General features: G+C 40.8%; 1 long non-coding RNA gene across 1 annotated transcript; it reads right to left on the bottom strand.

Moving 5' to 3' along the window:
- Nucleotides 1-382: 382 nt before the first annotated feature.
- On the bottom strand, nucleotides 383-4,237 carry LOC130997191 (uncharacterized). Its single transcript, XR_009093003.1, has 3 exons — nucleotides 3,996-4,237; nucleotides 1,295-1,358; nucleotides 383-687 (listed from the first exon to the last, which is right to left on the bottom strand). It is a non-coding gene; the product is annotated as an uncharacterized LOC130997191 (long non-coding RNA).
- Nucleotides 4,238-12,747: the final 8,510 nt, after the last annotated feature.

Here is a 12,747-nt window from a genome sequence, read left to right on the forward strand (position 1 = left end):
GCCAGAGAAGGAGTTGCCGGAGGATCCCTCTCGCGACCGAGGGCGACCGAAGGGAGCTACCAAGAAGGGGAAGGTTCTTGATTCCTCTATCAAGCACCGACTCCGACGTATTATAGAGAATGGCCATGCAGCTGGCCGGGCTACTGGTGTTTTGCAGGAGGCCGTTCTTAACTCTACGGTGCCGGTGGAGTTCTTGAATAAAGTACAACATGCTCAATCTGGAGGAGCAATTCTGCAAAACTTTGTGATTCACTCCTCTTCCGATGCTGCCCAAGCTATGTCGACGGTGGCCAAAAAGAAGAAATGGGGTGATATGTGTCACAGCCCGCTACCCTTAATGACGATTTAGTCGGGATTATGACTTGGGATGAGAATTAATGAGTGGGAACGGAAATGGATAATTACTTAACATTAAAGTATATGGAAATGTCACTCATAGATAAAATGCTAGGATCATATATGATCATTTGGATACTTATAACACATACACATAAAGGAGAACTGATTAAGGTGGGTTACCCAATATCACGTGTCACAACTTCATAACATAGAGTTATCCTAATCAAAGTGTTTTGCAGCGGAAAACGTGTGAGATATACATATGAAGATGTATACTCAAGGTTACATTTCTTGAAATGATCAAAGGAACACCCACTCAACACCATTCCATTCCATCAGCTGCTCAACCTGCACATTTAGAAATACATGCAGGGCTGAGTATAAAAATACTCAGTGGACATATGCCGAAAAACAAACATGCATACATATATAAATTGAACTGCCATAACAGTAACACACAGGGGTTTTCTTGAAAGTCCTGCGCTTACTAAAACATTTCTTTCATTTTCATAAAGTCGATCGGCCGATCATTTTCCTTCATATGATCCATATCTGTTCCTTTCTGTCACGCGCCGGGAAGGAGGCCTCCTTACCACGGACGCCAAGACCGGTCGCAAGCGACTCGCGGTCTCCATGAGTGTACACGTTAACCCTAGCTAGCGACCTTTGTCTAGCATAGGATCCCAATTGGATTTCCTTTAAAGTTGGCGAACCAACACAGATAGGATACATATAAAAACATAAACGTTTTTGGCAGTCAATCATTTCATAAACTTTTCATCTCATTTCATAAACATTTCATTTCGTAAACATTCCATTTTCATAGTAGGCATTTATCATTTGAACATTTCATAAAACTGAAATAAACAGTTAAATCATATCATGCATATATTCGTATACGAGGCCTACGTCACGCAGGGGATCTCTATATACGTATAGTAAAAGTAATGCCCACCTCAAACGTTCTTAAGCTAGCGTGGAGTTGCTTCTTCTTCGGCTTCACTTCCTGTCGCCCGGACCTTCATTGATGTAGAGTCGATAAGTTCGTGAAGAAATTGTCATAAGACAAAGTCTAATTCTACGTGCCTAGGGTATCTTTTAGTGTTTTAGGGTTCTAGCATCCATAATTCATTTCGATTAAAACAATCAAAAACCAACATAACATCGACTAACCACCTAATATCACGTAACCACATAACAAACAAAATAAAAGAATTCAACATCCTTAAACTTAATATCATTTAGAAATTCACATGTTCACATAAGAAATAATAATCATGCACCATCTTATAACATTCTATACATTTCATTTCCATGTAAATAAATACGAAATTCCATTATTAATTTATAAATGACTTAAATAAGCGTTTTAAACTCCATTAAAATGGAATTGATTTAAAACATTTTAATCCTTTTAAAATCCATACTCATAAAGCTTTAACTCATGCTCTATCTCATATTCTAGCTATCTCCTTACTCAACTCTATATAAACTCTCCACTCATCTCAAATCCTTAAGTTCAAGGATAGGTTTCAAGAAAATCATGGTTCTAAGTCTCGATTTATCTCTCATATAAGGCTCGTCTAATCTCATTCAAACACATAGACAACACAATCACATAAGGCACATAAGAATCACAATCAAACATCATTAAAACATGCTCTGTTTTTACATTGATTCAACTTCAAATTTTAATCTGTTCTGACTCCGACATCTCCTGGACTCGAGACTCATACTGAAAGAAAGATATTCAAGTCTAGTTTCATATAAAAAAAGTAGAGTCGAAAACTCCAAGTGGTTTGAGAGATATGACGTTTTTACCACGATCTACCATATTCGGCAGTTTTGAGCAATCGAAAACTTGGATTTTTGAAAAATAGTAAACGTTGTCAAATTGGGCTCCAATTTGGTGGATATCTAGCTAACACAATAAGGTTAATATCATAAAAATTTTGAAATCTATATCACACAGGAAGCTACTGAAATGAAAGACTCTTTCCCCTGTTCTCTGAAATTCTCGGTAGTAATGTGCAGTTTAGGTTTTGCATTTTAAAGAAATATCAAACGAAGTTGGAATGGCTTGAAATTTTACCGGTATGCTCAAAACTCTCAAATATACTTACCATAAAATTTTCATGGATTTTGGATATCAAAATCGCGTCGAAAACAGTAGGTCAGTAGCCTTTAAAAAGGTTCTCAAATTAACTCCAAACTTGAGCATAAAGCAAATATACCTAAATTCCGGACTTCTTCGATGAAAAATTCTCAAAAATTCAAATTAAGCTCATATAAATCACAATAACATAAATACATGATCATATAACTCAAGAAAATTCAAACATCGACTTCCCCTTTTTCTCCTTACATTCGGCCAACACATAAGTCATTAGGAGTTGGTCCGTTTCTTCTCATATCGCACATACAAGCTCAATTTATCATCAAATAGCCATATATAAACATGCTCGACTCATAACTCATCTTATATACAAGATCTCATGTATGCACGCAAACTAAACTCGAGAAATTTTCACAAATCAACATCATTAACCAAATTAATCATGCTTTCTCCTTGCTAGTAGTCTAACTAACATATAAACATCATCAATTCAAGTATTTATCTCATTAATCAAAAGTTCCCAATTATTAGCAAACTAAACTTAACCAATTTTAGGCATTCTTGACAATTAACCAAATTGATCCCTAATTATAATTTCTATCATGCTTAATAACAATTAAACTTAGCCAATTTAATCAATTAACACATAGATCACAAAGTCCCAATTTTTAACAAACTAAACTTTTCGAAAATCTACAAACATACATAAATCATTAATCCAACCTTAGATTAATCAAATTGGCACACTTAATAGCATAAATAAGCAATCAATTAGTAAATTAAACCATAGAATCAATTTTACCCAAATTACATCAAACTAACTCATATCAAAAATTACTAATCAATTTCAACCATCAATCCAATCCATCAAATCTCATATAAACACTCTCAATAGCATATATCATCCATCAATTCATCAATCAACCTCAAATCCAAAACTTCCCAAATTTAGCAAACTAAACTCTTTGAAAATTCAAAATCCTTTCTAATCCTTTTAAAAACTCATGGATATCAACTCAATAGGTTCTCAATTACATATATCCTAAACCAAAATCACTTAAATAACACATAGGCAAAAAGTCCTAATTTTTATTAAACTAAACTCTTTGAAATTTTATAAACACACATGACACTTTGATCCAATCATTGATCTACAAATTTTAACCTTTTAAACTCACATATAAACCATCAATTAACAATTTAGGGCATAAATACACATATCCCTAATTTTATTAAACTAATTCATATCAAAATCATCAACTCACAATTTCCCAATTTTTGGGTAAACTAAACTCAATCGACTTTCACATCTCAAAGCATATACTTTCACAACACACATCAATTATCAACAAACACCACATAGATCTCATTTTTCACCCCAAATCAAAGAAAGAAAAAGAAAATTTTTGAAGGGAAAAGACCCATTTTTTTTTCGAAAATTTTAAGAACAAGGGAGGGGTGATTTTCTTGCTTCAATCTTTCAAGAATACTCACATACAACATCATTCAAGCAAGATTTATGGAATACATGGTCACTTACCCAAGCTCACACCAAGAACCAAACTTTCTCTTTCTAACTCCAAGACTAAACTTCCATGGATCTCTTGAATTCTAGGAGATAGAAGGTGTTTAGGCTAGATTTAGTGGTGGATTTGAGCTCTTGGTATGAATCTATGAAGCTTTTGTGGTCTTCATCAATGGTGGTTATGGAGGAAAGAGAGAGATGAGGGAGAAAGGAGATGGACGAAAATGGGGAAGTGAGAGAGTGAGAGAGATTTTCCAAGATTGATTTTGATATGGATGATCTTTGAGAAGATTTGTTTTGATACTTAGAATATTTGCAAATCTTAGAAGAGATTTGGCATTTAATGCCTTGATCCCCTAATCTCTACACCCTTAATCCACTTGGCAATTTAGCAATTAGGCACATGCTTAAGGGATTAAAATAATAATGTGAGAGAGTGTAGTAAATGAATAATAACAATAATCACGGAAATGTTACTCATTAATAAAATACCATAGCATAATTATTCATGTGACCAAATAAAATAATTATAGCACTAATATTAGTGCACTCACTCAATTATAATATTCCTCTCATAGGAAAATAATTTTAAAACAAAATATATGCTTGGAAATATTTTCATAAACCGGCATTCTTTGATTTCTCGGTAAAAATAAACTGCACTTGCTTTAGAAACTTAATTAAAATTCCAAGTGCTAATATCCTCAAATAAAAATCATAATAACTTGCTCATAAGGTCACAAGTAACGAAAATCACATATATAACGATTAAGTCACATCAGATAAATCAAACCAGTTTTATTATTAATGGATGCCGAACCCTAATTATTAATAATTAAGCCCTTAATCAGGGGTTAAAAGTCGGGGTATGACATACTATCCCCCTTAAAAGAAATTTCGTCCTGAAATTTGTACCACAGGAAATAATTCTGGGTACTTCTCCTTCATGCTAGACTCGAGTTCCCACGTCGCCTCTTCTTGATCATGATGCTTCCAAAGTACCTTTATTAAGGGTATCGACTTATTCCTTAGTACTTTAACTTTCCGATCTAGAATAGATTCGGGTATCTCCTCATATCAATTGGATTCCCAATTCCAATTTATATACACGAAATTTACTTGAGAATAAGTTCCCTCGTCCTTTTGCGGCGGTTCATTTTGCTCCTACCTCATTCATAGGGCTCATCTACGGGGTATTCTATTTTCCAAAGATCAAAATGGTCAGCAACCCATTTCTTGTTACCTGTCACATGCACAACACTTTCCTATGAATCTATCTTAAAATTATCATAGACTAATTAACTTAAGTCCTCGTACTCGAACACTATATTACGGCCTTAGCTTGAACTCTGAATTTTTATCATAATGAGTGGTCGATATGACTTATAGGACAAAGACTAATCCCAACTAATCACAATGAGACACAATTATATGAAGCCATAGTTTGGGTGGTATACTACGTCAGTATACTAACACTTCTTGGTCTTATCAATCAAGGGGATCTATTATGACAACTCACGAGTTGCAAGGCTCAAACTCAACACAACATCAAAGCAAGGTGTTGTAGAAACTGTTTAAGAGATTCAAAAGAATGACCAGAGGGTATTAAATGATTAACTACAAGGTCGAACAAAATGACCTCGAGTAAGGGCCCATCTGGCTTTTCAACCGAAAGTTGAAACATATGGGTTTTCAACCCAAAAGACGTCTACTGAGATTTGGATCATGTGGACTGGCCAGGTCCAACATCATCACCTCCCAGTCACACGGGAAACATCGTCCCGAACTTGGAGAGCCATGAACATACTATACATAACAAAACATAAGTTCATTATGACAACTAAACTTATCTTAAGGTTCCCTATCCTATTGATCTCAAACCCCAAACCTCTCTTAAGACATATACACACAGACATACGTACACAGGCAAAACACACTATTTTTAAAATCTATCCTGTAGCAAAAGTCGATTTGATATTCCGTCGCACTTGAACATTTGAACGTAGAGACTATGGTTCAACCTTTGATGCAACGTTTACCTTGAATTCGTCGCGTATCGTCATTCTGTGTTTTTCCTTTACCTTGTACATATCTTTTCATTCCTCTTTGTAGTTCAAAAGAATCATTGTTTTCTTGAGGGAGCTGAAATGCTCTAAGTTCTCTTTCATTCTTCTACACCATCACTTTAAGAATCTAGATTGTAGAGATATCCTACTAATCTAGTAGTCTATGTTCTTTTGAAATTGTGATCATGCAACTTATAGCAATCTATGTTCTCTGGGAAAACATATGTCAATTTTTTCTATCATTCATCTGATCATTACATCATAGACTGCGAAAATATGCCATGAAAGGCAAAACATTCAACATTTCATCATAACCTGCTCTTCACATAAACATATTCATGAAGCATTTTAGAACATTAACATCTTTAAAACGTTGAAACTGCAGTTACCTTCTTTCCTTGATTGAGCACGATGCAATGGAGTGTTGAGCGGTGCCATATGAACCCATGTAAGTCTAAAGAATCAAACTAGACTCGACTCTTTAGAATAAGGTTTCTAGGGCCAGAGCGAACGAACCGCTCTGATACCACTCTGTCACAGCCCGCTACCCTTAATGACGATTTAGTCGGGATTATGACTTGGGATGAGAATTAATGAGTGGGAACGGAAATGGATAATTACTTAACATTAAAGTATATGGAAATGTCACTCATAGATAAAATGCTAGGATCATTGTTTAGCCCTAATTCGTGATGATTTTATGAGTTTTCCTGCTGTGCATTCGAGCTCGTTTCGTACCTTTTTGCTCTATATTTCACGTGCTTGATGATCTTTTTGGATGTACTATTGTCGCGTGCAGGATTCGCGAATTGCCGAGCGTTTTGGTATTGTTTCGAGCATGTTTTGGAGTCAGGCTCACGGCCGCCGCCGCCAGGCGGCGGCCGCCGTGGAGACGGCGGCCGCGGCCCCACGGCGCAGGCCGTGCAACCTTGGGAGCAATCTGCGAAGACGGACCACGGCGCCGCCGTGTCACGGCGGACGCCGTCCACGGCGCCGCCGTCTCACGGCGGCCGCCGTCCAGACGCCGGCCGCGGCCCCACGGCGCGGGCCGTACATTTTTTGGAAGAAACCGCGAAGGGGCATCACGGCGGCGCCGTCCCACGGCGGCCGCCGTCCACGGCGCCGCCGTCTCACGGCGGCCGCCGCCCCTGTGCAGATCTGGCAGTTACGGAAATTGCTATAAAATCCGATTTTGAGGGTTTTATTTCACACTTCCGACTCCAGCAGCCTCCACCTGCGATTTTATGCTTTTTCCCATAGTTTAGATAGATAGAAACATTCTAGATACTTGTGGATTCCGCTAGATCGTTAATTTCATTGGATCGATTGTAAGTTTTTCATTTTGATTAGTTAATCTTTACAAGCTTTCTCGTTATTGCATTGCTTAGATAATCGTTGTTCCATGTTCAATTGATGAATCGTTGTTCTTTAATCTCGCCTAGATAATCGTTGTTTTTGATTGATTGATTTATCTAATGCTTTCTAGATTGCTAGTTAAAACCCTAGGTTTCTTAGTTTCCCGCGTTCTTAATCTGCTTCCTTCTCATTCCGCCTAGATAGATTTATATGCTTTCTGTTGATTCTGCATTAGATAATTACAAGCTTATTTAATTACGCGCTAGTTAATCGGAGAGAGTGCCAGACCCAATTACCTGATTAGAGTGTTTAGATTTCTTTTAAGTTTCTTGTGAGCAATACGGTTAGAGCCCTGCTAAGTCTTCCTTGTGAGACGACTTGAGTCACCTTACCACCCTAGGACGACCTCGTATAAATTCGAGTCCATCCGTTAGGTGTTTTTGGATGAGTCAAATTTTGGCGCCGTTGCCGGGGAAGGCTTTAGGCATTTGATTGTGTTGCATTGTTTTCCGTGTTTATTTTTGTTTATTTCTTTTGACTCGGTTATTTTCTCCCTCCGGTGCGTTTGATTTGTCTGTTCGTGTTGTGTATGCAAGGACGTAGAAGCTTGAAGAGAAAGCTTGCACCTTACTACGACAACATTCATCGACCTCGGGAGGTTCTTTCAAGCCTGGAGAAGGAGTCCGAGTCCAGTTCGAGAAGTTTTGTGGAATCACAGTTTCAAGAGAAAAACTGTGAAGAGAGAATTGCTTCCGATCCCATCCTGGAAGCCGTGGAGGAAACGCCTTCAGTGCATTCTGAAGAAGAAAAAGAAGAAGCTCGGCCTAATCCTGACCAAGAAGCAATGGCGGAGCAGAATGTCCAGTACATGGGAGATTTTTCCAGGCCAGTTATTGGGACCACTAGCACTTCTGCGATAGTGCTTCCCACGGCGGTCCGGAATTATAATCTGAAGCCCAATGATTCAAACCTGTTGCCGCTCTTTTATGGGATGCCCAGTGAGGACGCCTTGCAGTTCATCCGTGATTTTTGCACCCAAGTGCAGACCTTCCCACTGCTGGAACTCACCGAGGATCAGTTGAGACTCAAGTGCTTACCCTACGCACTCAAAGACCGGGCGAGAACGTGGTTGCTGTCCCTACCGCCGAACTCCATCACTACATGGGGAGAGGCGTGTGAGAAGTTCATGCTCAAGTACTACCCTAATCACAAGACTCAAGAGATTAGGAGCCAAATAATGAACTTCATGCAAGGAGCTGACGAGCCTCTCCACGAGGCTTGGGAGAGATTCCAAGAGCTCCTCCGCCAGTGCCCACAGCACCAGTTATCACCTGTCATGTTGATGCAGTTCTTTTATGACGGATTGATTCAGACGGCACAGTTTATGGTGGACAGTACAGCAGGGGGCAACATTGCCCGGAAGACAGCTGATGAGCTCAAGGAGATTTTCAACACACTTGCAGCGAGTTCTCAACAGAAATCAGCTAGAGGAAGGAGGGTTGAAGCCAATGCAGTTGCTCCCAACAATGAGCTTCAGAAGCAAGTAGCAGAATTGATGAGGCAAGTTCAGCACCTCAAGATGAACCAGGCAGAAGCCCCACCAGTTCACGCGCCACCAGCAGAAGGATGTGGAATTTGTGGCGATTTTGGTCATGGAACCAACGCGTGCCATCGCATGGGGGGATTCACACCTGAAGGAGAAGCAGAGGTCTATGCTGCTCAGAGCTATCCGGGGAGGCCTCAATTTGAACAGAGGCCTATCTTTAATCAAGGGCAACAAAGCTCCAATTCGGGTTGGAGAGCTCAGCAGCAGAACTACACTCAAGCTTATCAGCAGCAGCAGCCCCCGCAGTATCAGCAGTATCAACAGTTCCCTATGCAACAAGGGAATTTTCAGCAGCAGCAGCAATACCAGAATGCCCCCCAACAGTTTCAGAAGCAAGCTCAATCGCAGAAGCCGTCTCTCGAGGACACCATGCAGTCCTTCATGGAGATGACCAAACAGAACATGGAGTCTCAAAGTGCTACCATCAAGCGCCTCGAGACTACAGTTGGGCAACTAACAGGAGCCCTGAATCAGCTGCAGCAAGAACAGCCGACCGGGAAGTTCCCGAACCAGGACAAACAGCCGCATCAAGCTCATGCCGTTGAGGTAGTCAAGGACAAGGCCCAAATAACCATGGGGAGATGGAGAAGCAAAACTGTGCAGGCAATCAAGGCTACCCAATGCCCCAGTGAGCCATTGCCACCCATCACTGTTGCACGAGACCAACCACCACCCAAGCAAGGAGATCCAGGTAGCTTTATTTTTGATATTAGCTTAGGTGGGGTTGAAAAGGTGTTTGGGATGCTTGATTTGGGCGCGGCAGTCAATTTGATGCCGTTTGATATTTTTGAGAAATTGGGTAATAAAAGGCTGAAATGCACGAATATGAAGATAGAGCTAGCTGACGGCTCTATTAGTAGCCCACGGGGCCTGGTTGAGGATGTTGAGGTTGTTGTGAGGGGAATTAGAGTTTTGGCTGATTTTGTCGTCCTAGATGTGGGAAAAGGGATTAGAAGCGAGAATGGGCATCTCGTGCTACTTGGCCGACCCTTTATGGCTACCACCCATACTCGCATCGATGTGGGTACGGGAACTGTAAGTATGGTAGGGGTAGGTAAAGCGGTAACATTCTCAGTTTTTGATAAAAAACCTACTACCCCCACTTCCTTAATTCAAATCTGCTCTTATGTTGAAACATTTGATGCTTTGGATGAGGATTGTATTGTGCAGGAATTCCTTAATAAGTTTCAGGAGGAGGACGAGATTGTGGAGGAATTTCTTGCTACCTTGCAGGATGAAGCTGACATTGAGCAAGAATCTCTGGATAAGCTGCACGAGGAAGGTGATTTTGAGCAAGGTTTTCTGTGTGCCTTGCTCCTAGAAGAGAAGCTTGATGAGGTTGGGTCATTCAATCTCGTGGGATGTGTGGATAGAGGGTCATCCCAGGATACGAGCATGGAGGACTCATTTGGAGGACCCGCAGCTGCAATTCAAGAAGATGTGTTTACAAGGGCGCTAAGGCAGCTGGATCTTCAATCGGATTTTGGTTAAGGGGTTCTCTTAGTCGGGCTGGCGACTTAAAAACTAGCGCTGCATGGGAGGCAACCCATGTTTTCTTGCTTTTTCTTGTTTCGTTTTTCTTTCGTTTTGTTTGTGTTGTGTTTTGTTGCTTCTGCTGTTTGGTGCAGGTTGTTGCGTTGGAGACTGCTTGTTCTTTGGATAAGAGAGAGGCAGACATCGTGGGACACTACAGACTCACTACTGGATCGGTATTTAGGGAAGTTTCCTCTTTCACCTCTCTTTTTGTTTGCACTGAGGACAGTGCCAGATTTTAAGTGGGGGGGGGTGTTTGTTGGTTTTTGTAAATCCTGTGGGTGTTTCCTTGTTGTATTCCTGGGCTTTCTTGTGTTGGGGCGAATGGTCCCCTTATCTTGTCTTCTTGCTTGTTTTTAAGTGCATCGCATGTTGATAGTGATTCATTGGCGATTCTGGATTGTGTTTGTGTTGTTTGTTGTCCTTGTTTGTCATGATTGATTTGTTCCCAACATGGTGTAATTAGTTTAAGGTTTTGGTGCAACACCCTGATGAGCAACTTTTGACGTGATTTGTCCGGTAGAAGCTAGGGGGAGTGTTTTCAGTGCAAATTCCTAATATCATTCTCTGTGTTTTATTGTTTGGTTGGTTGTTGAGTTTTTGATAGATCTGGGTCTCTGCTCCTCTAATGGCTTCATTATGAGCATGGGAAACCACACGAGAATATTTTGGATCACCTCCAAAAGTTCAATCTCGTGAATTATGGCCCATCTATTAAGAGCGAAAATAACTTGACCCCAAAAAAAAAAAAAAAAAAAAAAAAAAGAGAAGTGAAATGTGAAATGTGAAAAATGAACGAATGTGAAAAAGGAATGAGTTATGATTGTAAAGGAAATTGCATTAGGAAATTCACCCCTAGCGGAGAATTGGGTCTGATCGGATTGAGTTGTATCACCTTGTTGTTGCATTTTTAAACCTTAACTTTGAACATCTGATTGGGGACATTGATTTCTTGAAGGACTTGGATTGGTTTGTGTTTGCTTGGTGAGGAGAATCGCTTGTGGATTTTCTGTCAATGTTGTGATTGTTGCTTGAGGACAAGCAAGGATTTAAGTGTGGGGGGGTTGTTTAGCCCTAATTCGTGATGATTTTATGAGTTTTCCTGCTGTGCATTCGAGCTCGTTTCGTACCTTTTTGCTCTATATTTCACGTGCTTGATGATCTTTTTGGATGTACTATTGTCGCGTGCAGGATTCGCGAATTGCCGAGCGTTTTGGTATTGTTTCGAGCATGTTTTGGAGTCAGGCTCACGGCCGCCGCCGCCAGGCGGCGGCCGCCGTGGAGACGGCGGCCGCGGCCCCACGGCGCAGGCCGTGCAACCTTGGGAGCAATCTGCGAAGACGGACCACGGCGCCGCCGTGTCACGGCGGACGCCGTCCACGGCGCCGCCGTCTCACGGCGGCCGCCGTCCAGACGCCGGCCGCGGCCCCACGGCGCGGGCCGTACATTTTTTGGAAGAAACCGCGAAGGGGCATCACGGCGGCGCCGTCCCACGGCGGCCGCCGTCCACGGCGCCGCCGTCTCACGGCGGCCGCCGCCCCTGTGCAGATCTGGCAGTTACGGAAATTGCTATAAAATCCGATTTTGAGGGTTTTATTTCACACTTCCGACTCCAGCAGCCTCCACCTGCGATTTTATGCTTTTTCCCATAGTTTAGATAGATAGAAACATTCTAGATACTTGTGGATTCCGCTAGATCGTTAATTTCATTGGATCGATTGTAAGTTTTTCATTTTGATTAGTTAATCTTTACAAGCTTTCTCGTTATTGCATTGCTTAGATAATCGTTGTTCCATGTTCAATTGATGAATCGTTGTTCTTTAATCTCGCCTAGATAATCGTTGTTTTTGATTGATTGATTTATCTAATGCTTTCTAGATTGCTAGTTAAAACCCTAGGTTTCTTAGTTTCCCGCGTTCTTAATCTGCTTCCTTCTCATTCCGCCTAGATAGATTTATATGCTTTCTGTTGATTCTGCATTAGATAATTACAAGCTTATTTAATTACGCGCTAGTTAATCGGAGAGAGTGCCAGACCCAATTACCTGATTAGAGTGTTTAGATTTCTTTTAAGTTTCTTGTGAGCAATACGGTTAGAGCCCTGCTAAGTCTTCCTTGTGAGACGACTTGAGTCACCTTACCACCCTAGGACGACCTCGTATAAATTCGAGTCCATCCGTTAGGTGTTTTTGGATGAGTCAATCATA

Source organism: Salvia miltiorrhiza, chromosome 8, assembly GCF_028751815.1.
Source record: "Salvia miltiorrhiza cultivar Shanhuang (shh) chromosome 8, IMPLAD_Smil_shh, whole genome shotgun sequence".
Lineage (NCBI taxonomy): Eukaryota > Viridiplantae > Streptophyta > Magnoliopsida > Lamiales > Lamiaceae > Salvia > Salvia miltiorrhiza.